At 44.8% G+C, this 27,149-nt stretch overlaps 1 pseudogene across 1 annotated transcript in view; it reads right to left on the reverse strand.

Moving 5' to 3' along the window:
* LOC309361214 (ensconsin-like) overlaps positions 1-27,149 on the reverse strand; it is a 225,524-nt pseudogene that overhangs the window by 85,884 nt on the left and 112,491 nt on the right. The window contains exon 8 of the transcript XR_014173427.1: positions 10,467-10,588. The product of XR_014173427.1 is annotated as an ensconsin-like (transcript). The remainder of the gene's footprint in view (positions 1-10,466; positions 10,589-27,149) is intronic.

Genomic DNA, 27,149 nt, shown 5'->3' on the forward strand with positions numbered 1-27,149 from the left:
GAAGCAACTTGAGGACCATAGGTCAATCTTTTCTATGATTGAACTTAAGGAGAAACAAACTAATTTGAGGATCAGAGCTGTGCCTGAGGTTGAGAAGGAGAATTTGACAGACTTTCTTACGCAGGAATTTGTAAACTTTTGGGGATTGGAGCCGGGAAAAGAAGGATTTAAGATCGTGAGTGCTTTTAGACTTGGAAGAGGGGGGGAGAAGAACAGGGTGAGAGACTGTTTGATTACCCTCCGTTCGAAAGAGGAGAGAGACATAATTTTGGGACTGCATTTTCAGAAGACCTTAGAAATACATCAATCAAGAGTTGAGATTTTTAAAGATATCCCTAAATATCTTTTAGACCTTAGGTCTAACTACGGAGATTTGGTTCCCCTGTTGAGAAGGAACAGACTTATGTTTAGGTGGGAATTTCCCCAAGGCCTATCTTTTAAGTTTAAAGGAAGAAAGATAAAAATAAGATCTGTGGAAGACAAAGAAAAATTCCTAAAAGATCACGGAGAAGACTTACAGAAAGAATCTGGAGAAGAACCAGGACAGAGAATCATTTGACAGAGGCCTGGAGCAAAGAGCATTGGTCAGAGGATCACCAAAAAGAGGAATACTAGATATATCAAGACTATCTTTCGGATTGGACTGTCCAGAGAAGGAAGCAGTAACACCGCCGACTGAACAAGAGCAAGCACTTGGTGCGGTTGGAGGAAAAGTAGTATAATTACATCATGGCCCTGCAACTGCTGACTTGGAATACTAATGGTTTGAACTCCCCTCAAAAAAGGAAAAAAATATTTCACCTATTAAAAAAGGAACAATTGGACTTGATTTGCCTACAGGAAACACATGTGATAAGGCTCCATAGGAAAGTATTGATCAATAAAAGATTGGGTCAAGAATTTATCTCTTCAGACAAAGTTAAAAAAAGAGGAGTAGTAATTTACGCAAAGGAGAGCCTACCACCGAGATTTATATTTAAAGATGATCAAGGAAGATTTGTGGCAATTGAAATTCAACTACAAGGAGAGAAGTTTTTGATAGTAGGCGTCTATGCTCCAAATGAAGGAAAATCAGAATTTTTCAAAAAAAACTCCATGAAATCTTGTTGGACTATCTGGACTATAACGTTATTATGATGGGGGACATGAATGGAGTGGTTTCTACAAACATGGACAAGTTACAGAGGCAGGTAGTTACTAAGGACGGTAGGCTACCAAAAACCTTTTTTGAAATGACGTACAATATGGACTTAGTTGATATTTGGAGAACAAAGAACCCCCTGGGTAGAGAGGGAACTTACTTTTCTGAAGCCAAAATAACATGGACAAGAATTGACCAAATTTGGATAACTAGAGGACTGGCTCCAAAGACTAGAAAAGTGGAAATTTGTCCAAAAACTTGCTCCGACCATAATGCTGTCAAAATGGAGATGAAGTTAACACCAACTGGCTCCTTCAGATGGAGGATGAATGACACCTTGTTTAGAGATGAAGAAGTGACCAAGAAGGCCCAAAAAACTTTGAGAGACTATTTTGAGATAAATATGAATACTACTGTTGAAAAAAGAGTAATCTGGGACGCAGGCAAAGCGGTTATGAGAGGGTTTCTGATTCAACAGAATGCAATAAAGAAGAGAACTCAAAATGAGAAAAAATACAAAATTTTGGAGAAAATAAAAGAAGGCGAGAAGAAATTGAGAGCGAAACCTAAGTCGCAAGAGATTCTGAGAGAAATTAAGCTACATCATGTCCAATATATGAAAATGATGAACCAGGAAATAGAGTGGAAAATTAAACAGATGAGACAAAAGACATTTGAATCGGCTAATAAATGTGGAAAACTGCTAGCCTGGTGTGATGGGACAATGAGCTACTTGTGCGTAAAAGGGTTGGTCCCTCAGAGTTTGCTCAGCGTAGCAAAGCTCTGCCTTGAGCGGAGCCCTTTGACATGGCTCCGTCAGTCGCTGGTAGAATCCGACAGTGGGCGCCTGCGGAAACGCTTCCAGCATAAAAGCTGCTTAACGGAAACACGTCTCCTGGATTCCCTGCGTGACAGTTTCCGGCGAGGGGTGGGGGTTCCTAAAGGGGGCCTTGATACCTCTTCGCTGTTCTCACTGGAAGTGTCCCAGAGCCTCTCCTCCGATTCCCTTCCCCTTGGAGCTCCTGCTCCCCCCCTACTGGTTCCCTCTTCTGCTGCAGAGTCTCTCCTATTCTCCTGGAGCCTTTCCGCCACCTGTTCTTCCGATGGCAATTTCCTGACATCCACCTCCCCCCCCAGGCCCCCCTCCTCCCGCCTCCTCTCCTGCAGGCGGTGAGGCTGGAAAGACTCGGAAGGAGCTCTCCTCGTCATCAGAGGATTCAAACACTTCTAGCCACTGCCTTCCGTCTCCTTCCCCTTCTTCCTCTTCTTCGTCTGAGTATGCTGCTTCCTCAACCCCTGACTCTGGGAACCCTTCAAACACCCCTTCCTCATCGGTGGTTCCGAAGTGTTCCCTCCTAAATCGCGCCACAGGCTGCGGTTTTCTTGGGAAACGCCGATGGAACGTTTCTATTAAAACCTCGTCATGGACCTCTTCTGCCGGCACCCACGTGTTTTCTGACTCTTCCTCCCCCTCCCATTCTACCAAGTATTCCACCTGATTCCCCTTCCACCTGGAATCGATGATTCCTGCCACTTCCATGTTGCGTTCTCTCTCTTCTATGACGGGTGTTTGGGTGACCTCCCTCTCACGTTCCCCCCACTCCCGTCCCTCTCGGTACGGCGACAGTAATGATCTGTGAAATACTGAGGGCAGTTTCATGTGACTGGGCAATCTGAGTTTAAATGCTACTGGGTTAACCTGTTGTATGACCTCAAAGGGTCCCAACCGTTTGGGTCTCAATTTCTTACACCCTCCCTTGAACGGCAGCCCTTGGGTGGATAGCCACACCCGGTTTCCCACCCTTATGGTTTCACCTTCCCTTCTATTTCTGTCTGCTTGCTTCTTATATTCTTCCTTGGCTTTCTCCAAGTTGAGTTGGAGCTGCCGATGGATTGCTTCCATCTCTTCCACAAAATGTTCCGCCGCCGGTACACTCCAGCTCTCCCCTCCTTCTCCTGGAAATGCTCGGGGGTGACACCCATAATTGGCCAGAAAGGGACTCATCCCTGTGGACACGTTCTCTGCGTTGTTGTAGGCAAATTCTGCCAGAGGTAACTTATCTACCCAATCATTTTCTCTGTCTTTTACATAGCACCTCAGGTATTGTTGCAAAACCCCGTTTGCCCTTTCTGCCTGCCCATTTGTTTCTGGGTGTCTGGCGGTGGAAAAACTTACCTCCACGTGCAGCAAGCTCATTAGCTTCCTCCAGAACCTGGAAGTAAATTGTTTCCCTCGGTCACTTAAAACCCTCAAGGGGGCGCCATGCAACCTGAAAATATGCTTTACAAACAACCTTGCGGTTTCTTCCGCTGTGACTGCGTGTGAACAAGCTATAAAATGGCACATCTTAGTTAGTAGATCTACTACCACCATGACAGCTGTTTTCCCTTTGGATTTCGGTAGATCTGTCATAAAATCTATGGATACCATCTCCCATGGCCTTTCTGGTGTGGGTAAGGGTTCTAATAACCCCGCTGGCGCCAGCCTCTCTCCTTTAGCTCTCTGGCACCTGTCGCACCCCCGGACATACCGGTACTCCCGCACGTCTTCCCTCACCTTGGGCCACCAAAACTCCCTGGTAACCAACCACATGGTCTTGTGCTGCCCGAAGTGCCCCGCCGTGGGGCTATCGTGTAACTGTTTGAGCACTCGCCCTCTTAGTTCCCCATCTGGTATGTAGAGTGCCCCTTTGTAATACAGCTTTCCATTCTTTTCCTCAAAACCCCCTGTGTTCTCCCCTGTTTCCCTGAGTTCCCTAAGCTTTTCTTGGGCATATTCATCGTTCTCAGTACCCTCTATCAGTTCTCTTTGCCCCACCAATGCTGCCCCACAAACCCAGTGGTCCTCAGGGATGATGTGTCTTTCTTCCGCCGCTCCCTCCCCCTCCAAGTACTCAGGTTTTCGGGAAAGAGCGTCCGCTCTGACATTCTCTGCGCCTGGCACGTAGCGAATTTCAAAATTGAACTTGGAGAACTCTTGCGCCCATCTCACTTGTCTCTGGTTCAGTACTCGGGCTGTTCTCCAGTATTCTAGATTTTTGTGGTCTGTCCGCACTTGGACCTTGTGTTGCGCCCCAATCAGCAGGTGTCGCCATCTCTTGAACGCTTCATGGATGGCGAGTAATTCTCTGTCGTACACGGTATAGTTCCTCTCTGATTTGTTCAACTTCCTCGAGAAAAAGGCACACGGTCTCCCTTCTGACGTATCCTTTCCCGGCTGTAGGAGTACGGCACCCACCGCTCTGTCTGACGCGTCGGTCTCCACTCTCATCGGCTGTTGCAGATCCACGTGTAAGAGTTGTTCTTCCGAAGCAAACACCCTCTTTAAACTTTCGAACGCTCGCTGCGCTTCTTCCGTCCAGACAAATTTCTTCTTACTGCTGAGGCAATCCGTGATGGGGGCTGTTAAGTGGGCAAAGTTCTTGATGAACTTCCGATAGAAGTTTCCGAACCCCAAAAACCTTTGCACATCTTTCTTAGTCTTCGGTGGTTTCCATTCCAGTACCGCTTGCACCTTGCTAGGATCCATGGCCAACCCCTTGTCTGAGAACCGGTACCCCAGGAATTCCACTTCTCTGGTGTGAAACTGACACTTCTCCAGTTTCACCCACAGCTGGTTTTCTTGCAGTCTGCTCAGTACCTCTCGTACATCCCGCACATGCTGCTCTTCATCCTCTGAGTACACTAGTACATCATCTAAGAACGCAGCGCAGTTCTTGTAAAGCAATGGCCCTAGGACGTGATTCATGAACGATTGAAAAACGGCCGACCCCCCCTGGAGGCCGAAGGGCATAACGAGATATTCAAAGGCCCCTAAAGGGGTGAACATAGTGGTTTTCCACTCATCTCCCTTTCTCATACGTATTAAATTGTACGCGCCCCTTAGGTCCAGCTTGGTAAAAAATTTCCCTTTTCTCACCCGGGTCAGAATGTCATCGATTCTGGGCATAGGGAAAGCCACTGGTTCGGACACTGCGTTCAGGGCCCGGAAGTCCACGACCAGTCTCGGTTTATCTGCATTTTTTTTGTCCACAAAGAACACTGGGCTACCCCCCACTGCCCGTGACTCTCTGATGAACCCACGCTTGAGGTTCTTGTCAATAAACTCCCTTAACTCCTGCATCTCCCTGTCTGACATTGCATAGACCTTGCCCACTGGCAATTGTGCTCCTGGGAGTAAGTTGATTTGGCAGTCAAAGGGTCTGTGCGGGGGTAGTTTATTTGCTTCCCTTTCGCTGAAGACGTCAGCCAAATCGGCGTATTGTCGTGGTACCCTTCCTTGGTCTGTAACTTCTATCTTTGCTAACGTGGCCTGGGTACCTACTTGGCTCCCCCTTTCCGTGCAATGTGCCAGACAATGCGCTGACCCAAAGGAAACCACTCTCTGGTGCCATCCCATGAGCAGATCATGCAGCGCTAGCCAGCTCATCCCCAAAATAATGGGCGCTCCCCCCAAGGTGGCTATATTAATCACTATTAGTTCCGTGTGTCGTGCCACCCTCATCGTCATGGGAACAGTCTGCTGGTTAACTTCTCCTCCCAACAGCGCCCTCCCATCAATCGTGGTCACCTGCAGCGGGTTATTTAAGGGGATGGTTTGTATCTGGTGTGCGGCTGCAAACTCCTTACTCATAAAGTTGCAGGAGCTGCCTGAGTCCAATAGCGCCTTAACCTTTAGCGGGTGTCCGTTTGACAGTTCTAGCAATACCTCTATTACTAGCGCTGGTCTTGGTGGTTCCTGGGCTCCCTCCGCCTCCTCCCCAACAGCTCCCGCCATTCCTTGCCATTCCTTTCTTTGAGGACAAACTCTGGCAAAGTGACCTGGCTGTTGGCAGAGAAAACATTTCTTGGCGCCTTTCCCCTCCTTCTTCCGCCCTTCACTGGGGTTTGAAACTGTGCGCGCGCGCGCTGTTCCAATTTCCATCGGCTCTGCTGGCGGGGAAGTCTGCTCTGGAATCTCGGGAATGCGGAAATCTCTCCAACGGTCCTCTTTCCCCTCCCACTTCTCCAAGGCTCTAGCCTCCTGCCGTGCTCCTATGGCCAGCGCGGATTTAGTCAGCTGGTCCATAGACTCCGCCCTGGGCGCCCGGGAAAGTTCGTCTTTTACTGCTGGAGATAATCCTTCTTCGAAAAGCATTTGTATCGGTTCCGCCGACAAATCCCAACTTAATTTATGAATCAACATGGTGAACTCAGTCCAGTACTCACGGACAGATCGGCTCCCTTGCTTACACGCCATTAGCTGTCTGCGCGCCACTCCCTGCTCAATCTCACTGGAGAACATCAGATCCATGGCGCGAAAAAACTTCCTTGTGTCCTTTAGGACTTCGTTATTGGCTGCCATCAGGGGTCTCACCCAGTCTCTCGCCCCCCTTTCTAGATGGCCAATCACAAACGCCACCCTTGATTCCTCATCAGGAAAGTCATCAAACTGCAGATTAAGGGCATATTGCATTTCTGTCCTAAAGGCTTGATAGTTCCTGGGATCACCCCCAAATTTCTGCACCAGTCCTGGCACCTTCCTTGAGACTTGGGTGGCCTTTCCCTTCTCTGCATCTTGAGCCCTCCTCTCCTCAAGCCTAGCCGTTTGCATGGCTAACTGAACCTCCAACATCCTGTACCTTTCTTCCAGGCTTGGAACGGCTGCAGCTGCTCCCCCATCTCCGGCTCCGGCTGGGTTGCTCATGATGCCTCTCCTTGCACAAGCGCTTTCAGGGACTGTCGGATTGCTGTGATGGGACAATGAGCTACTTGTGCGTAAAAGGGTTGGTCCCTCAGAGTTTGCTCAGCGTAGCAAAGCTCTGCCTTGAGCGGAGCCCTTTGACATGGCTCCGTCAGTCGCTGGTAGAATCCGACAGTGGGCGCCTGCGGAAACGCTTCCAGCATAAAAGCTGCTTAACGGAAACACGTCTCCTGGATTCCCTGCGTGACAGTTTCCGGCGAGGGTTCCTAAAGGGGGCCTTGATACCTCTTCGCTGTTCTCACTGGAAGTGTCCCAGAGCCTCTCCTCCGATTCCCTTCCCCTTGGAGCTCCTGCTCCCCCCCTACTGGTTCCCTCTTCTGCTGCAGAGTCTCTCCTATTCTCCTGGAGCCCTTCCGCCACCTGTTCTTCCGATGGCAATTTCCTGACACCTGGCAAATGAAAAAAAGACAAAAACTTAACACCATTACAAATTTGGAAGTGGAAAGAAAGAATATACAGACTCCAGTGGAGATCAGAAAATGTTTCCAGAGATATTTTAAACAACTATATACACAAGGGCCACAGAAAGAGATTGACATAGATCAATTTCTGAAAACAAATGGATTACAAAAAATCTCTCAAGAAAGCAAACTAATGTTGAACTATAAAATTACGGAACAGAAGGTAGAAGGTGCCATACAGAATATGCAACTGGGTAAATCTCCAGGGCCGGATGGTTTAACTGCAAAATACTATAGATCCTTGAAAGAGTGGATAATTCAACCACTAAAGGAAGTTTGTAATGGAATTTTGGAGGGGGGGGAAGCACCAGAGTCGTGGAAGGAAGCTTATATTACACTTATACTATACTTATTCATTCATTCATTCATTCATTCATTCATATATTACACTTATACCGAAAACTGAGTCCGAGAAGACACAACTTAAGAACTACCGCCCCATATCGCTGCTCAATGTGGATTATAAAATTTTTGCAGATATTTTGGCCAAAAGACTAAAAAAAGTACTAGCGGAAGAGATACATAAAGACCAAGCTGGCTTTCTCCCGGGCAGACACTTGTCTGACAATACGAGAAACATAAATAATATCTTAGAAAAATTACAAGTTAATATTAATACTGAAGCAGTTTTGATATTTGTAGATGCGGAGAAAGCTTTTGACAACATTTCTTGGAGTTTTATGAAGAAAAATCTTCAGGGGATGGGGGTTGGTCAAGGTTTTGGAAATGGTATAGGTGCAATTTATTCAGAACAAAAGGCTAAACTAATTGTTAATAATGTGGTGATGGAGGAATTTAAGATAGAGAAAGGGACACGACAAGGTTGCCCAATTTCCCCATTGCTTTTTATCTTGGTCCTGGAGGTACTCCTAAATATGATTAGAAGGGACCAATTGGTTAAAGGTATACAAGTCGGAGCTAAACAGTACAAATTGAAAGCATTTGCAGATGATTTAGTATTGACACTACAGGAGCCAGAATCTAGCACTAAAAGAGTACTTGAACTGATTCAAGAATTTGGTCAGGTTGCAGGATTTAAGTTGAACAAGTTTAAAACCAAGGTTTTAGAGAAAAATCTAACTGAGATTGAGAAAGAGAGGTTTCAGAAAGAGACAGGTTTAATATGACTGGGGGTTAATATGACTGCTAAGAATATGAATTTATTCAAAGACAACTATGAAAAATGCTGGTCAGAAGTCAAAAAGGATTTAGAAATATGGTCAAATCTGAAGCTTTCCTTGCTAGGCCGTATTGCTGCTATAAAAATGAATGTATTGCCAAGAATGTTGTTTTTGTTTCAATCATTGCAGATTTTGGACAAAATGGACTGTTTCAAGAAGTGGCAGAGAGATATTTCTAGATTTGTCTGGCAGGGCAAGAAGCCCAGAATAAAATTTAAAATACTAACTGATGCAAAGGAAAGAGGTGGATTTGCCCTGCCAGACCTTAAACTTTACTATGAATCAGCTGCATTTTGCTGGCTGAAAGAATGGCTGCTTCTTGAGAACACAGACATTTTGGATTTAGAAGGCTTTAATAATGTATTTGGGTGGCATGCATACTTGTGGTATGATAAGGTCAAAGCACACAAAGCATTTAAAAACCATATTGTCAGGTAAGCATTGTTTAATGTTTGGATAAGATATAAAGATCTACTTGAAAGTAAAACCCCAAGGTGGTTGTCACCGATGGAAGCGAAGGCTCAGAAAAAGCTTAATATGGAGGCCAAATGGCCGAAATATTGGGAGATTTTGGAACAAGAAGGAGATAAATTGAAATTGCAGAGCTTTGAGAAACTAAAAGATAAAGTGCGAGATTGGCTTCATTATTATCAAATAAGGGAGGCTTACAATCTGGACAAGAAAATTGGCTTCCAGGTGGAAAAATCAAAATTAGAAACAGAACTGTTAGATCCCAAAGCTAAGATACTATCAAGAATGTATAACTTGCTGCTGAAATGGAATACTCAGGATGAAATGGTGAAATCTGCTATGATAAAATGGGCACAAGATGTTGGACATAACATTATGTTTGCTGACTGGGAACAGTTATGGACCACAGGTATGAAATTTACGGCATGTAATGCCTTAAGAGAGAATATTATGAAAATGATATACAGGTGGTACATGACACCAGTCAAGCTTGCAAAAATATATCATTTGCCCAATAATAAGTGTTGGAAATGTAAAGAAAATGAAAGTACATTCTCTCACCTTTGGTGGACGTGCCCAAGGATTAAGGCTTTCTGGGAGATGATCTATAATGAAATGAAAAAGGTATTTAAATATACCTTTTTGAAGAAACCAGAGGCCTTTCTCCTGGGCATGGTCGGCCAATTGGTGTCAAAGAAGGATAGAACTTTCTTTATGTATGCAACAACAGCAGCAAGAATACTCATTGCAAAGTATTGGAAGACACAAGATCTACCCACCTGGGAAGAATGGCATATGAAAGTGATGGACTACATGGAACTGGCAGAAATGACTGGCAGAATCCGAGACCAGGGAGAAGAGTCGGTAGAAGAAGACTGGAAGAAATTTAAAGACTACTTACAGAAACACTGTAAAATTAAGGAATGTTAGAGGGATGCTGGAATGAAGTTATGTGGTTTTAGCGGTAATGTTTTTAAGGGGTACGTAAAAATGGATTGTTAACATGTGAAAATGTAAAGCCATAATATATTATGATAAAATATTAAGATAAAAGCAAAAAGGGTAAGGACTTGCTGAAATAACTTTTGAACTAGAATACAAAAAAGGGAGGTGTGAGGAGGTCAAGGAAACAAGCAGATGAAAGATAAGGTATGGAAAGATTGATTTCTTTTTTCTTTTTTTATTGTATCTTTTTTACTGTTTTTTCTTTTTTCTTTGTCTTTATTTCTGTAATCATTTGAAACCTTAATAAATATTATTTAAAAAAACAAAAAACAAAAATAGAAATCAATGTTCAGAAACAGGCCTGTACCATTAATAGTATCTGGAACATCATCCTTAAAACTGCTGTGAGAGAAGTGCTGTTATCATCCTATCAAAACTATCAAGAGATCCATCAGCTTTGAGGAAGCCATTGGTATTTTTATTAAACCAACAACCTGCCCGGAACCCAAATGCAGCCGACCCACCTGTGCCGTTTCTGGCGAGATGTTTCCTGGCAGAGAGGCGGCCGCCTTCAGTCGGTCCGTGCTGCAGCGGCACATGGGAACTTTGGGCATGTGGGCCGGGGAACTGACAGCGCTTCTGGGAGCTGAACAGGGATAGAGGGGAGATTCTGCAAAGTTGGGAATTTGGCAGGGCAAACAGATCACTGAGGGAGAAAGCAGGTGGGGAAAGAAGACAGAGAGAGAAGGAAAGGAGAGACTCTAAACCAGGGGTCAGCAAACTTTTTCAGCTGGGGGCTGGTCCACTGTCCCTCAGACCTTGTGGGGGGCCGGACTAGATTTTGAAGGGGGCGGGGGAAGAACAAATTCCTATACCCCACAAATCACCCAGAGGTGCATTTTAAATAAAAGGGCACATTCTACTCATGTCAAAACACGCTGATTCCTGGACCGTCCAAGGGCCGGATTGAGAAGGAGATGGGACCGGATCTGCCCCACAGACCTTAGTTTGCCTACTCATGTTTTGTACTGTGCAATTTCCTCGGGAGGCTGGCGTGCGGAAGTGGAAGCACACATCATAATAAAATAAATGTAAGAAAAGTCAACAGTGGGTGCATGATGTGCAGGACTTTAAGAAAACAACAGAGCAGCTGTGTTTGAAATGCAATGTAGTGGGGGGATAGGGGTATGAGGGAAGGCATTCCAGCTTCTTATAGAATCAAATAGAATCCGGGCAAAATTGACTGCCGTGTAGGTATGTGAATTGTACCTCCTTGGCATACAGGCCCAATATTGTTCCCACAAGGGATCTCCACCAGTGTCCCAGAAAGAACACAATTTTTCAAATTACCAGCAGCAGGTCTAGCTGCAGTACAGTGGTACCTTGGTTCTTAAACGGCAAAAGCCCGGAAGGAAGCGTTCCGGTTTCTGGACGTTTTTTGGAAGCTGGACGTCCGACGCAGCTGTCGGCGATTGTTTCCGGGGCGCCTGTACCAATTAGAAGCCGCGCCTTGGCTTTTGAACATTTCAGAAGTCCAACGGAATTCCGGAACAGATGGAGTTTGGTGCTTTGGTTTTTGCTCTATTTGGCAGTTTGTTTTTTTAAGGTTTTTTTGGTTCATTTGTTTTTGTGACTGTGCAGAACCCAGTTCAGTTCCTGTTGGATTGATTGTGTGACTGAGGAAATGGATCAAAGCCCCGCATCCAAACAATGACTTTAGCTACTGATAGATGGATGGATTGTGTGACTGTGGATTTTTATTTTTATTTTTTTGTAATTGTAATTTACGCTAAATCCTATTTGGAACCAAAATTGATCTTTAAAGACTCACAATGAAGAGTAGTAGTGATAGAAATAAATGTACAAGGAGAAAGGATTATAGCCATTGGTATATATGCTCCAAATGAGAAGAAGAGTGAGTTTTACCAAACCTTAGAAGGGAAACTATTGGAGTATGTGGGAGAAAAGATTATATTATTAGGGGACCAGAATGGGGTGGTAGCCCCAGATCTGGACAGAACTAAAAAGACCCCAAAAAGGAAACAAATGAAATTACCAACAACTTTCTTTCAGTTAACAGAAATGTTGAGTATAGACGATGTATGGAGAACTCAAAATCCATTTAAGAAGGAATTCACATACTTCTCATACCCTAAAAACACAGCTGGAAGGAACCGGAGGAATCCCAGCCTGCACAGGTGTCCCCGCCTCTAGGGCCAGCTGAGTCGGGGCAGGGCCTTGAATCTGAAGCTCCTGCACCTGTACCGGATCCTCAGGAGCAGACACCAGATGAATCCACTCTGGCTCCGGAGGTGATTGAGGACCCATTGCCTGCAGGTGCGCCTCTCCCAGCCCTGTCAGGGGAAGGTGAGCCTCCCCCTGGGTCCAGTAACCCTCCCGCCTCTCCTGAGCTGCAGAGGCTCAGGGCAGAGAGGCAGAGGGAACTGGGTTCTCTTAGGAGGAGTGCTAGCCTTAAGGCCAGGAGAGACAGGTCACCTGTGGGCCGGGACCGTCCCTGGCCTCAGAGAAGATAAAGGCCAGTCAGCCCGGTCCCAGGTTGCGGGAGCAACGTCGTTGGAAACCTGTTTCTGCCAGCACCCAGACCTGTTCTTCCAGAGTTCCCGACCTTGCCCGGCTCCTCGCTTTGGACCCCGCCTCGCCCTTGGTGGATAGTCTCCAGACCCTCGGCCCAGGACCGGTCTCTCACCACGCCTCACGGTAACCTCCCCCCGGGACCAGCACAGATTGTATCCGTGTATAGGACTACCCCCCAATTTTTTACATGAATTTTCTAGTAAAAATACCTAGTCTTATACACAGAAAAGTACGATAATTTTAATTTTTATCATCTACCATACTGTCTTATTTCTTTTATAGTACAGTACATTGATGATTGCTTTCGTGCTACGGATCCATGGTCTCGTTAAAGAGTAAAATTCATGTTCAATGGCTGTTTCAGCGGTTGTTTTTCAAAATTTGGAACAGATGAATCCGTTTTGTATTCCTCTCTCTGGCAAAGCGCGCCTTGGTTTTGGAATGCTTTGGTTTTGGAACAGACTTCCAAAACGGATTCAGTTTGAGAACCAAGGGACCACTGTATTAGCACAGCAACCCCTACAGGTCTAGTGTGACCCATGCTACTGCAATGGCGAGTGGGATTTGCCCATGCTCCTAGCATCATGGAACTGGGCTGTCACAAGGCAAGTTGAGTACAGTGATACCTAATAATAATAATAATAATTAAAAACACAATACAGCATTAAACATTAGAAACTTCACTAAACCTTGGTTCTCAAACTTAATCCCTTCAGGGTTTTGTGAGCCAGTGCCGGCTGATGTTTGCCACCTGCACTACAGACTTTCCCACTCCACGGAGCCAGGTGTGCTTCAAGGTTAGCCTGCTTGTGGGTCCGGCACCTTCCTGGGTTACTCCATATCTTGAGGCCAACAACCCCCTGCTGGGGAATCTAGACTACTTTATCATCACCCTGGAGGGCATGTTTGGGGAGCTGAACCGTGCCCAGACCGCTGAGATGGCCCTGCAGAACCTCCGGCAGGGTGCTCGCTCGGTTACTGAGTACGCCGCAGAGTTCCGTTGGTGGGCTGAGGACACCCTGTGGAATGAAGCTGCCCGTTATTATTAGCATGGGTCTCATGTGAGGACAGAAGCTCCAGGTGGAGTAAAGAATGCTAGAGGCATTTTTGTGGGATATGAAAAGGGTCTCTACAGAGTAATTTTGTCTGAATCTGGTCAGGTGATTCTCACAAAATTTCTAGAGAGTGCTCCTGAACAGGAGAGAGTAATTGTTCACACATTTCCCACAGAGGACAATTCAGATGATGATGATGATTTTACTGATTACAGTGGTACTGAGAGCGACAGTAGTAGCTCAAGGAGCTCAGTTGACACAGTCATTGAGAGGAAATCTCACATAATGGCTAGACCCTCACAGGTGGAGGACGAACCACTGTTTACCATTGGTACTGGTTCTCCAAAGAGTCCGGAGACTGAACCAGAGAGCAGAGAGGATCAGTCTGAGAGAGTTACAAAGGGTGTACCACCCAAGAGGTATTCAAAAGAGTTTGTCAACTTAGCTGTTGCATGTGTTGCTGTTGTACACAACCGAGGAAAGGTTGAAACTGTGTCTAAGTCAGAGACAAAGGCACAACAGAGAGTAGCTAGCCAAGGTAATGCAGATGCACTCATTCCTTGGAAGCCTAACAACCAGAGAGGTACACTGGGGAAACCAGTGGCGGGCAGTTCCAAGGGTGGAACTGAAACAACAGGGGAGTGTTATATGTATAACAACTGTTTGTTTTCTTCTCTGGATCACGCTTTGCTCGCAACACGCATTGATTCTTTTGGGGGAGGATGTTACGAAAAAGGAGCAATGCAGCAGCGAGCTGCAGCTGGCTGGAAAGCCAAACAGGATGTTGATGTTTGGGACTGTGCCGTGGGAACAAAGGGACAGTCTATTCACTGTACTGAGCGCCGGATGTTAGCTCAGAGTGTCATCTGACCTGTACTGGACGTACAGGGGTGGAGTCTCTCTCTCTACTGTTGGTGTTTGGAGAGTGCAGATGTGTTTTTCTGTACTGCTGCAAAGACAGAAATAAAGGCATGTAAATACATTTCTGTCTGTCTCTTTCCCCTCCCTGGGGAAGGCAGGGAGGAGGGAGGAGTGGTGTGTTCTTCTCACGTTGAGGAGGATCGCCGATAGAGACCTCGCCTGTATCCTGCCGGGAGTCGCAGACGGGGAGGTCAACAAGGAAATCAAGCCGGGTGCCTGGAGAGTGGCACATTCCTCTGACATGGCACGAGATTTCCTAACAAGTTCCACTTCCACCAGGAACTTCATCCATGCCTCAAAGACGAATTGGTGCGAGCGACCCCCCCCCCAGCAGCCCTGACAGACTTTATCACACTTTGTATTAACATTGATACGCGCCTGTCTGAGAGTGATTCCGAGCGCCGCTCGAGGGGGCCCCCAGAGCCCAATGCGGCGGTGGGGCTAGAGGAGGAGCCCATGCAAGTGGGTGCGGCCTGCTGCTCTCTCTCCAGTCAAGAGAAAAGCCAGAGTTGGGCCCTGGGACTGTGTTTGTACTGCGGAGAGGGAGGCAATTTCGTGTCAGGGTGCCCGGCAAAGAGGTTGACGCCGGGAAACGAAAAGTCCCGGCTGTGCTAGGAGGGGCTCAGCCGGGGCCCAGTCGCTGCGCCCCCCATTTCCTGCTCCCTATCCGCAGATTCTGGAGCCTCTGGCGTCTTCATGGACATCAGTGTCACCGAGAAGTACCAGGTACCATCTATAGTAAAAGCATCACCTGTTCCAGTGGTTGGCCTGGACGGGACCCCCTCACTGAGACCCATTACCCATGACACCTGCCCACTGGCCATGTTGGTGGCACGCCGGCACCAGGAACTATTAACATTTTTTTTTTTAAAATAATATTTTATTGAGTTTCTTTTCTTACAGACAAAGATATAAAGCTTAGGAAAAAAAGAAAAAGAACAAAGAGAAAAAGAAATATATAAAAAATCCAACTTTCCATAATTTTTTTTTAACAATCCAACTAGACTTCCCCACATCCTCCAAACCCTGCGTTCTTTGTAATAAAAACGTCAGCAATTTGTTACCTTGTTTCATAGCTTATTGTAACTTTCAATTTATCATGTTTCTAAGTTCATGTTTTGTATCCCAATTCTTATATACTTAAAATAAACATGATAAAATTATTTCATGATTCCGCCTCTTCTTTCTTATACCTTAATTCTGAATTCACATCATCAAGTTACTGAAGCTAAATTTTCCTAATCATGCATTTTTCTTAACATTCATACAGCTTATAATGTTTTTGCAAATAGTCCTTAAATTTTTTCCAGTCCTCTTCCATTGTTTCCTCTCCCAAGTCTCGGATTCTGCCAGTCATTTCGGCCAGTTCCATATAGTCCATCAACTGCGTCTGCCATTCCTCCAGCGTGGGTAAATCTTGTGACTTCCAGTACTTTGCAATGAGGATTCTTGCTGCTGTAGTAGCATACATAAAGAAAGTTCTGTCCTTTTTTAACACTTTCTGGTCCACCATGCCCAGAAGGATGGCCTCTGGTTTCTTGGGAAAGGTATACCTAAATACCTTTTTTAACTCATTGTAGATCACTTCCCAGAAAGCCTTCACTTTTGGGCAGGTCCACCAGAGGTGAAAGAATGTCCCTTCAGCCTCCTTACATTTCCAACATTTATTGTCAGACAGGTGATATATCTTAGCGAGCTTGACTGGGGTCATGTACCACCGGTATATCATTTTCATAATGTTTTCCTTCATTTTTTTTTTTTAAATTTTTTATTGAATTTTCACATTTTTGTAGACAAACACACACACAAACACAAAACACAAAACAAAACATATATAATTTTCATTACCCTCTTTCCTTGACTTCCCCACATCTCTCCTTCCCACATTCCAATTTCAATAGTTAATTCAGCAAGTTATTTCCTCTTCTCTCTATTATATTGTTATCCTCTGTTCTTAGTATTTAACATCTCTTGTTAGGCTCAAGTTTACTTATCCAATTTTTAGACATTAGCTCCTTTCTCTAAGGTCAACCTACCCTCTCTCCCACGAAATCCTCCCTTTTTATTAAACAAATTATATCAAAATTAAAAAGAACAAAAATCATAAATTTTTACTATTCTACTCTCCCCCTCCCTCCCTGGCCTGGTTTCTGTCCCTTCCCAAATCACTATTCTAAAAGAACAGTTTCAGCCCGGATTTCTCACATCCGAGGCTCTCAAGCCCCAGTTAGTCTTTCTCCGTCTGTTTTGTTGCTTATTGGCCTTCAGTTCTCGAAGGAGTTGTGTCCCAAGTTCCCTCTTCTTTCCTTCCACCAAAGTCAGTAGCAGTTGCTGCCAAGGATCTGCCAATCTCCCATGCTCAAACTTAAAGAAAAGGTCCCAATCATGCTTGTTCTTTCCTTCCACCGAATCAGTCAATAGCAATTGCTGCCAAGGGTCTGCCAGTCTCCCATATTCAAACTTGAGGAAGAAGTCCCAATCATGTTTGTTTATTTTTTTATATTCCGGTATTCCAGATATTCCAGGGGCTTCTTCCTTTGTCCTTCTCTCCTTTTGCAGATTTACGGTCCACTGGTCCTCTTCTTCAATTCCTTTGTTTCCTAAAGCTGCAGGCTTTTGGTTGGTGCTTTCCATCTGAACATCCTCTCCTTCTTCTTCTTCTTCTTTTCCCCCCATTTCCAAAGCTGTCTCTTCTTTTCCGGCTGCCAGGTTTTTTTCCAACTTTGTATCGTCAGCAGAGTTGCTCAATTTCAGATTCAAGGTCACAAGTTGTTTACTCATATCTGCAGTCTGCTCTTGTAAAGTTCCCACGAGAAAAAACATCCTTTCTATCTCTGCCCATAATTTTCCTTCTGCAGCCATTGCAGTATCCTTTATTCCCTCCAGGGGGATTGCCAGTCCAATAGTTCTTTTCCAGCAATTCGTTACTTTGTTGTTCAAAAATACTTTGTTTCCAATCAGTTCAGATACAATATGTCACCTTTAATCCAAAAAGAAATTTCTAAATATCACAGTTCCAGCCTCTAATCGCCCGTTTGACAGCTCTTTTGACAGCTGTCAAACTTTCTTTCTCTTTTTCCTCAGGCTCACACGCAGGACACTCCCGGGTCCAGAATGGGGGGGGGGATTACACAAAAGCTTCTAATATTCCTCTCTCCTCTCCAGCACAATAACTTTTAATCCAATTCGTGCAAGTTGTCTTTCTAAACACAAAAGTCTTTCCACCTTAGTGCTCCTCTCCTTGCTTGAATCTTTTTGTGGGGGGGGGGAGTGTGGACTTCCTTTTAGCACATCCCCCGGTCGTACTCCAATCAAAGGTAAAATTTTAGTGTCGAATTTTCGTTTTACTCACGGGTTCTTTGTTTCAGTCCAAATTTCAGGAAGGAAGACAGCGCTCTCCGGCCATGGCTCGCGGCTTCGCTCCGCCGAGGTAGCGATGGACTCTCAGCACCGCGCCGCACCCCAGTCCACTCCGCAGCCTTTAAAAAGGCTCTTCGCGGGTCGGGGAGGGCGTTTAAGGTGCCCACCGAGTCACCAAGTCCGCAGGCTTCAGCGCCTGCGGTTTTTGAGGGTCCCCGTGTCGCCGGCACGGCAAGACCCGTCCTCTGCGGAGCCGATTCCCTCCGGAGCTCGGAGGGAATCCGCCATTACCGGATCGCATAATGTTTTCCTTCAAGGCATTACATGCTGTAAATTTCATTCCGGTGTTCCATAACCTTTCCCAGTCTTCAAACATAATGTTATGCCCAATATCCTGTGCCCATTTTATCATGGCCGATTTAACTATCTCGTCCTGTGTGTTCCATTTAAGCAGCAGATTATACATTCTCGAAAGTGTCTTAGTTTTTGGTTCTAACAATTCCGTCTCTAGTTTCGATTTTTCCACCTGGAACCCGACCTTTTTATCTATTTTAAAAACCTCTTGGATTTGAGCATAGTGTAACCAATCTTGCACCTTATTTCTTAATTTTTCCAAGCTCTGCAACCTCCAATTGTCTCCAATTTTTTCAATTATTTCCCAATATTTCGGCCAATAGGCCTCCATGTTAAGTCTTTTTCGAGCCTTGGCCTCCACCGGTGATAGCCACCTCGGGGTCTTACTCTCTAATAAGTCTTTATATTTTGTCCAGACCATAAATATTGCTCTTCTGACAATATGATTTTTAAACAATTTGTGAACTTTAACCTTGTTGTACCACAAATATGCATGCCAGCCAAAAGCATTATCGAACCCTTCCATATCCAGGACATCAGTGTTTTCCAACAGAAACCAATCCTTCAACCAGCAGAAGGCTGCAGATTCATAATATAGCCTCAAGTCCGGCAGGGCAAAACCCCCTCTTTCTTTCGAGTCAGTTAATATTTTAAACTTTATTCGGGGCTTTTTGCCCTGCCAGACAAACTTAGAGATATCCTTCTGCCACTTTCCAAAACATTCCACTCTGTCCACGATCTGTAGGGCCTGGAACAGAAATAACATTTTCAGCAATACATTCATTTTTATAGCTGCTATTCGACCCAACAAGGAAAGTTTCAATCTTGACCAAATTTCCAAATCTTTTTTAATTTCCAACCAACATTTTTCATAATTATCTTTGAACAGATTCAAGTTTTTGGAGGTCAAGTGAACCCCTAGGTATTTCACTTTTTTAACCACACTTAATTCCGTCTCTTTCTGAAACCCCTCTGCTTCTGTAGATGTCAAGTTTTTAGCCAAAACTTTAGTTTTTTGCTTATTCAACTTAAATCCCGCCACCCGACCAAATTCATAAATTAATTCTAAAACTCTTTTTGTACTAGATTCTGGCTCCTCTAATGTTAAAACCAAGTCATCTGCAAATGCTTTCAGTTTATATTGTTTCACTCCGACCTGTATTCCTTGTACCAATCGGTCCTTCCTAATCATATTCAAAAGCACCTCCAGGACTGAAATAAATAAAAGAGGGGATAGAGGGCACCCCTGTCGTGTCCCTTTTTCAATTTTGAACTCCTCTGTCACCACATTGTTCACTATCAATTTAGCTTTTTGCTCTGAGTAGATTGCTTCTATTCCATTTTCAAACCCCCGCCCCACTCCCATCCCTTCCAAATTTTTCTTCATAAACATCCAAGAAATATTGTCAAAGGCTTTCTCCGCGTCAATAAAAATCAGCACTGCTCTCGTATTGATATTTGTTTGTAAAAGTTCCAATATATCTATAATGTTCCTGGTATTGTCAAACAAATGTCTACCAGGGAGAAAGCCAGCCTGATCCTTGTGAATTACTTCATTAAGTACTTTTTTAAGCCTACTTGCCAAAATATCTGCAAAAATTTTGTAATCCACATTTAGGAGTGAGATGGGACGGTAGTTCTTAAGTTGAGTCTTTTCAGTTTCCGATTTGGGTATCAATGTGATGAAGGCTTCTTTCCACGTTTCCGGTGCCTTCTTCCCCTCCATGATCTGATTGCAAACTTCCATCAAAGGTTGTATCAAATAGTCTTTCAAAATCTTATAATATTTAGAAGTAAGTCCATCAGGGCCTGGAGATTTGCCTAGCTGCATATTCTGAATGGCACCTTCAATTTCTTGTTGTGTTATTTTACAGTTCAGGGTTGTTCTCTTTTCCTGTGTTAATTTTGATAGTCCATTAATTTTTAAAAATTGATCCACTTCAGACTCTTTCTGTGGCCCTTGAGCATAGAGTTCTTTAAAATATCTCTGGAAACACTTTCTAATTTCTTCCGGTTTCTGGATAGTTCTCCCTTCAATCTCTAGATTTGTAACTGCATTTAATTTTTGTCTCTTTTTTAACTGCCATGCTAGCAGTTTTCCACATTTATTCGCTGATTCAAATGATCTTTGCTTCATTTGTTTTATTTTCCATTCAACCTCTTGGTTTATCAATTTCGAATATTGTGCTTGATGGAATTTGATTTCTCTCAGCACCTCCTTCGATTTTGGCTTAATTCTTAATTTTCTCTCTCCTTCTTTTATTTTCTCCAATATCTTATCCTTCTTTTCATTCCAGAGTCTTTTCTTAATCGTATTTTGTTGTATCAGAAACCCTCTCATAACTGCTTTACTTGCGTCCCAGATTGTTCTTTTTTCCACCGTAGTATTCAAATTTATTTCAAAATAATCTTTTAAAGTTTTTTGGGCCTTCTTCACGATCTCCTGATCTCTTAATAAGGTGTCATTCATTTTCCATCTGAAGGAACCGATTGGAGTTAGTCTCAATTCCACTTTCAAAGCGTTATGGTCGGAGCAGGTTTTTGGGCAGATTTCCACTTTTCTAGTCTTAGGTGCCAGTCCTCTAGTTGTCCATATTTGGTCGATTCGTGTCCATGACAAATGGGCTCAGAAAAGAAAGTTCCTTCTTTACCTAAGGGGTTCTTTGTCCTCCATATGTCAATCAAGTCCATATTGTCAGTTAGTTCGAAGAACGTTTTTGGTAGCCTGCCGTCTTTTGTTATGTTTTGGTTTTGTGACTTATCCATGTTTGTAGATACGACCCCATTCATATCTCCCATCATGATGATGTTGGTATAGTCCAAATAGTCCAGCATAATCTCATGCAGCTTCTTAAAAAACTCTGATTTCCCGTCGTTTGGTGCGTATATTCCTAATATCAAAAATTTTTCTCCTTGTGTCTGAATTTCAATCGTCAAAATTCTTCCTTGTTCATCTTTGAATAGAAATTTCGGTGATAGGCTCTCCTTTGCATAAATGACCACTCCTCTTTTCTTAACTCTGTCCGATGAAATAAATTCCTGGCCTAATCTTTTGTTAATTAACACTTTCCTGTGGAGCCTAGTCACATGAGTTTCTTGCAAACAAATAATGTCCAATTGTTCTTTTTTCAAAATATGAAATACTCTTTTTCTTTTTTCCGGGGAATTTCCACCATTTATATTCCAACTAAGTAGCTGCAGAGACATCCTGAATTAATTTGTTGGTCCTACAGTGGGGTCTCTTCCTTTTCCTCTGATCCCGGGGGTAAAGGCGCTGGTCCTGCTCCAGGCGGTGTTGGTCCAGGTAGTGGTGGTGGCCAAGATGCTGCTGCTCCTTTTTGGAGGTCTTCTCCGTAGTCGTGCAAGAACTTTTGTTGGTCTTCTGTTGTTTTAATTTTAACCTTCTTTCCCTTGTAGGTAAAAGATAGTCCTTGTGGGAACTCCCACCTGTAGGGGATTGCGTTATATCTCAACAGTTTTGTCAATTCTATATAAGTGGCTCTAAGATCCAATAGCTGTTTCGGTATATCTCTGTAGATTTCCGCCCTTTTACCTTGTATTTCAAGTGATTTTTTAAAATGAAGGCCTAGTATCTTATCTCTTTCTTCCCTTGATCTCAAAATAAGCAAACAGTCTCTGGACCTGTCTTTCCTTGTCAATCTTCCCAGTCTGAATGCAGTTAGAATTTTAAAGTCTTTATCTTCTTCTATACCCCAGAACTTAGAGAATTCAGATGTCAAATAGCCACTCAAATCTTCTTGTTCAAGTTCTGGGATAGCTCTCAGCCTGAGATTGTTCTCCCGATTTTTCAGTTCAACCATTGACAGATAGGCCTGTTGTTCACCAATTTGTTTACGCAAAGGTTTCACTTCTCCTTTAAGCTCCTCAGCCTTCTTATTGGCTTGCTCTGCTTTTTGATTGGCTTCCTCAGCTAATTTATGATTTTCAGCCGTTGCTCCTTGCAAGTTTTCAATTGCCTGTGTATGCTGGGAAACCTGGTCTGTCAATTTGCTAATCGAGGATGTAGCTTGGTCAATTTTTGTTGATTGATTGTCCACCTTTTGATTTAAAATTGCCAGTTGCTCCAAAATTTGTTTCAATACTGCTTCAGATCCTCCTGTTGCCATATCTTCTGCTGCAAGCTGTTCAACTTCCCCCTTCTGTGCTTCCAGCACAGCTGGGACTTTGGATCTACGTTGTTGAGTTAAAGTTGTTTGAACAAGTTGTACAGTTTGTTTTGCTTTTGCTTTGGCTGCTCTTGTTTTCCCTGAGCCACTCATTCCACACCTGCCTCTGTTCAAGGTCAAACTGACTATTGTTCCATGGGAAAGACAAGTCCAGAATATAAACAGTCAAACGGGAGAAAGTCAAAATAAAATGTAGTTCCCAAGCCTCTATAACTCCGCAATCCTCAAGGGGGAGCACCACAAAAGTTCAGAAGAAAGAAGGAACTTTTTCCGCCATTAAAGTTCCTGCACTTCCAATACTAAATCCCTATAGTCCCAATACAAAAGGAAGGTTCTCCAGAGCTCTCTTTTTTAAAGTCACAAAGTTTCCAAAAAAAGGGGGGTACCTGCAACAATGTCTACTCACTAATGCTCCAAAGTAACAGTCTAGTTTCAAGTTACAGTTTCCGCAGTTTGACAGTTCTCTTTCATCTGGCAGCCCAGCGGCTTGGTTTCTTTAATCTTTCTATATCCTTATAATCCACAAACGAGAGGAGTGTTCCAGTTAAGAATCCAGCAAGTTCAACAAGAAAAGTTTCCCTTTTTTTCCCCTTAAGGGCTAGTTCAACAGATGCACAGTAGTCCCAACTTTTTACAGTTCTTTTAAAGCGCTTCCCGCTTCTCAGAGTCTTTGCTTTGATCTTTTAAGCAAAATCGGAAGACGGACTTCCTGTTTCTCGTCTCCCGTTTTCAGCCAAATTTAACGATTTAGTCCCGAAATTTTAGTACCCCTTACTCACGGGTATGTTGCTTGTAGTCTGATTTTTCAAGAAGAAAGGTCGGCGCTCATCAGCAGTAGCCGCGCGGCTTCGCTTCCGCAGAAAGAGCGATGAACTCACAGCACCGCTCCCCCTTCTACGTTCCGGAGCCCCTTACGGGGTTCCTTCTCCGTTTCTGGGGGGGCTACAGGTGCCCGCCGAGTCCCACGGCCACGAGCTCACTCTGCCCGTGGTTTTTCTTAGTGGGTCACCGCTATGCCGCAGCGAGCGACCCTTTTCCGCGGAGCCCCTCTTCAGAAACAGAAGAGGACCGCCATTGCCGTTTCGCGCCGCCTCCGGAAGAGGAACTATTAACATTTGAACTGGTTCAGACCCCACATTTTTTCAGTGGTCCTCGGGAGCCTCTGGTTGGTCTGGCATGACCCCGCCATTTCCTGGGCTCAACAGACACTGTGTTTCTCATCATCTTTCTGCCATGATGTCTGTGCCCAGCCCCCTGTGTTGCCTCCATCACAGCCGGAACCCGCGAACCCCCACCGACTGGCCCCCACTTCTTCCACTTTGCATGGGACCACCCCAGACAGGACAGGGCCACCGGACGCTGGCACTCCCAGGATTTGGCAGACGTATTCGAGAAGAAAGAGGCTGAGGTGTTGCCACCCCCAGGGCTCCGCTAGGGGCGCCTTGGAAGATGGCCGACAATACCATCTCTCCATCTCCCACGAGGTAATTTAGAGGCTGAGATGGGAGTAATCAGCCTCCCAAATTCTTCCCGGTGGAAAGGAAGATGCGTTCTCATCCGCGGCTGCCAAGAAACCACCCCTGAGTTGGTAAAGAAGGAGGGGGTGGGGGCACTGGATGGAAAGCCCTCGAGGGAGTTCGGAGCTCCTGGACGCTGTCTCTGTGAGCGCTTCAAGTTCCATTTCTTAAGATAAAAGATTGGATTTAAGAATTTTGGACATGCTTCGGGCGAAGAAAGGGTAATTAATCTGCCAACTACAGCCACTGAGGTGTCAAGAGTGACAGGAGGAAGAAAACTAACATCAAAGAATAACATCTAAACCTGTATGTTGGAATGGAATGGAAAGGAGGGGGGATAAAACGTTTTCTTTTTCTACTACGATAATACCTAACAACGCCCCCCCCCCGAAGAACCGTCTACATTACTTATACCAAGTGAGATCGGAAAATATAAACTGTGTGGAAATAATAATATTAATAAATATTAATAATATTAACTAAAGCCTTTGTTCTTTGAAATACTTGGAAGAAGATAAAAGACTCTTCTGTGACGCACTTTTAATCGGGATCCACCATTATGAGACAGACTGAGTTGCAGAGATTAATAGTCACAGGGGGAGGCGAGCTCTTACTTTGTTATTATATCTGTATTTCAAGTCCGATTTGGCAAACCTCCCCTGGAAAGTCTAATGTTTGGTGCAACCTGTCTCAGAAAATTAATGAGCAAACGCCTAGATTTTATTTCATCAGAATTGAGAGAAGATGGCGTCTGCCACTAGAGAAGGACTTTTGGATTGATTTGACATAAACACCAGGATGTGAGGACATACTGCAAATAAAAGACTTACCAACTGCAGGGAAAAAAAGAGAGTCATACAAAGTTCACACAGAAGCATATTATTGCTCATTTCAGCTCGCCTGTGGAAACAACTCAGAGGCTATGAAAGAAAGAAGGATAACAGCAGGAACATTTAAAGAAGGAACTATTGGACACTCAAAGCAGTAGAAACATAAGATGATTGGACCCCACTGAACTTGAAGCATGAGAAGCCCCAACAAAAATTTATAATTTGGCAAAATATTTGGACTTTATTATATGTATTTGCATAAATTGGAATATTTAATGTGATTGGATTGGATTGTTAAAATGGAAAACTTAATAAAAACTATTATAAAAAAGAGGTGTTGCCACCCCATCGGACTTATGATTGCCCTAACGACTTGCAGCTCAGAGCAGAGATTCCCTTCGGCCGCATTTATGACTTGTCGGCTCCTTAGCTAGGGGCCCTTCGAGAGTACCTAGACGACAACCTTGCCAGGGGTTTCATTCACCCCTCCACGTCCCCTGCTGGGACCGCCATCTTCTTCGTTAAAAAGAAGTACAGCAGGCTATGTCCATGTATCGACTACCGAAAGCTGAACCAAGTTACCATCAAGAATCGCTACCCCCTGCTGTTAATTCCTGAATTGTTTGAGAGGCTGCAGGATGCGAAGGTTTTTACTAAGTTGGATCTATGTGGGGCGTACAACCTGGTTCAGATCCAGGAGGAAAACAGTGTTCCAAACCCGGTTCGGCCAGTTTGAGTACCGGGTCATGCCCTTTGGACTGTGCAATGTGCCGGCCACGTTCCAGCACTTCGTAAATGATGTTTTTCGTGACTTACTGGAACGATTCATGGTCATTGTTAAAGTTTCTGGGTCACAAATCCTTTGACCCACTGAGTCTGCTGCAACGGCCCTGCAATAAATCTGATTTATTGGCACTCTGACAAACTTCAGTGGCACCCACACGCTACAACTCGTGTGCTGCCACTCTTCTCAGTTGCCGGATAATAGCAGAGTTCACACACAGCACAAAATGGCTTGTCTGTGTTGACGTGGTGTCTTCAATAACTCAGTGCGACACCAGTGTTTCTAATCTATCACTCTTTATTTAGAAGCATAACAAACAGAAAAGAAAACCTACAGAATCTAGGTGCATGTTCGCAGCTTCCTGTCTCTAACAAAAACGAAACTACCTCGCCCATATTCTCAGACTGCTCTCCAGAGAGAGCTCAGCCCCCACAGAGGACAGATCAAAGGAAAATGCCCGGCTCATGTAGGCAGTATTCGAATTTCAGCTCCGGTCGTCCGAGCTGATAAGGCTCATCTTCCTTTGAGCCCAGCAGAGCATTAAAACAATGCCACAACGCCACAGTGGAAAGATGAGACAGGTACGGGCTACATTGCTATACTTTATTACTAAGCTATGCAGAGCGCAAAGAAAAACACATCTCCTCTCTGTGAGAAGCAGAGAGCAACTGAACAAAGGAAACAAAAGAACAAAGGAAACAGGAAACCAGTAACATCACATCCCGTCTCCCTTTCCCGTGAAAATCCAACAGTATCTGGACTCTGTGGAATGTAAACAGTCCTGGGACTGCAAGCAGCTGCTCAGTGAGGAAACAGAAACTAACAGGCAGTGCACCCAGTGAATCAGAAGGCTTCCTGGAGTGTTAACTCTTGACTGTCTAGAACCACAGCAGTCGTGTACTTGGATGACGTATTGATATTTTCAAGGTCCCCAGAGGAGCATCACCAGCATGTCTGTCTGGTCCTGCAGCGTCTTAGGCAGCACCGGCTGTATGCCAAGCTGGAAAAGTGTGCGTTCCACCAGGAGTGCATGGAGTTCCTGGGTTACATCATCTCCCCTACAGGCCTCCAGATGGACCCCTGAAAGGTGCAGGCAGTGCTGAACTGGAGCCCCCCCCAGGGATGTAAAGGGGGTAAAATGGTTCATCGGGTTTGCCAACTTCTACCGCCACTTCATTCAAAGAATTTTGCATCTGGTTGCCCCTATCTGCGCCCTGGCCCTGAAGGACGCCGTGTTCCAGTGGACGCCAGCTGCGCAAGAGGCCTTCAAGCTCCTGAAGGAGGCTTTTACCTCTGCCCCCATCCTGGCCCTTCCAGACTCACAGCTCCCCTTTGTGCTGGAGGCGGACGCCTCAGACCGGGCGATAGGGGCCGTGCTGTCTCAAAGGCAGGGGCCACAGCAGTTTCTTCACCCCTGCGCTTTCTTCTCCCATCAGCTTACTTCTGCGGAGCGGAATTATGATATTTGGGACCGTGAACTCCTTGCCATTAAAGTGGCGTTCGAGGAATGGCATCACTTGCTGGAAGGGGCCCAGCACCCGGTTCAGCTCCTCACGGATCATCGGAACCTCAAACATTTCCAAGCCATGAAATGCCTCAAGCCA

This window comes from Podarcis melisellensis (assembly GCF_964234715.1).
Source record: "Podarcis melisellensis genome assembly, chromosome: W".
NCBI lineage: Eukaryota > Metazoa > Chordata > Lepidosauria > Squamata > Lacertidae > Podarcis > Podarcis melisellensis.